The sequence below is a fragment of the Charadrius vociferus genome, unplaced genomic scaffold, assembly GCF_000708025.1.
Source record: "Charadrius vociferus isolate BGI_N301 unplaced genomic scaffold, ASM70802v2 scaffold779, whole genome shotgun sequence".
NCBI lineage: Eukaryota > Metazoa > Chordata > Aves > Charadriiformes > Charadriidae > Charadrius > Charadrius vociferus.
In genome coordinates, this window is record NW_009650166.1 from 157,590 (window position 1) to 158,962 (window position 1,373).

A 1,373-nucleotide genomic window follows, 5' to 3' on the forward strand; every position below is an offset into this window, starting at 1 on the left:
TTCCTGCTGTGATCCCAGGACTGTGCCCACTTTTGGGACAGCTTCCAGTGAACGTACTTCTGCTGGCATCATGCCCAGTGTTTATCTGGCCAGCCACACGCCTTACCTGCGGCATGGAGCCTGGGAGAACACACAAGCAGGATCTTCTCTTTGTAACACATTGGTCAGATGACTCCTGTGAGGGTGTCCTGAACCATTTAAGTGTTTTGTGTTATTATCATGCACAAAACCTAGACTAAATAGTGGGTTAACTTGTAAAACAATACAGCATCATCATCAACTCATAGACGTGCTGGTGGGAAGGAACCTTTGGAGGTCACCTGCTGAAAGCAAGACTAATGCCAGAAGGTTTTCCATGGTTTTGTATCTCTGAGTCTCCAAAACCTCCAAGGATAGATATCCCACAGCCTCTCCAGGTAATAAGATCCCTTCAAAGACAGTTCTGGGTTTAGAAAGAAACCCAAGAAGCTGATGGAAACAAACTGAGGGCTGCACAACCGTATCAACTCCATCAGTCTGACCCCCGCATTGGCACTTTGACCCTCCTGTCCCATTCAGCGTTTGGCTCCAGGGGTAGCTCTGCTCTCAGCAGCAGAAGACTACAACTTGGTGGGAGCCAGAGGCCGGTTACCCATCCTGTCCCGGCCTCTCCTCTCTGTCCCTGTGCCTCACTCATGTCACAGCATCCAACACCACAGCTCAGCACAAGAGAGGAAAATGGGCTGTGGAGAAACATCCTAAGGGTTGGGAGGGAGAGCAGAGCCCAGCCTGGGTCACCACCCCATGTCCCCAGCCATACCTGCTTTCATAGCTCACCATGACGCTCACAGCACCAGAGGTCCAAGAAGACCCGAATACCCCTGACAACACATGAAAAAGGAGAATTGGGCTCTGATAGCCCCCTGAGTCCAGCTGGCCAGGAGGTGAGAGCTGCAGGCTGAGATATGCTTTGCTCCCAGCGCTGGGCTACATCTGCTGGAGACTCATTTCTCTTGCTGGCACCTCTGCCTTCCCTTTGCCTTTTTGTCCCTTGTGTATAACATCAAATGGGCCCGAGCAGGATTCTTTGCAGTGTATCACACTGTGGACTGGAAGTGCGAGTATCCAGCTGTAACTCCACCATGAGGAAGACCCAAGAGCGTAACCTGAGCACTGCAACGCATCTTCAGGTCTTGCATTACGCAGCTGTCACTGAAGAAATTGGCGGAGGCAGAACAGAGCTGAATTTATCCCTTTCACTTTAATTTCTGGCATTTGGTAAGCCAGATCCCTCCCGAAAACCCTTGAGCTGTCACAAGCAAGAAAACCGTCTCCAGCGCCCCTGGAAAAGGTCTTGAGCCCCCCCTTCCTCATGGAGGCTGTTTTGTTGCAGG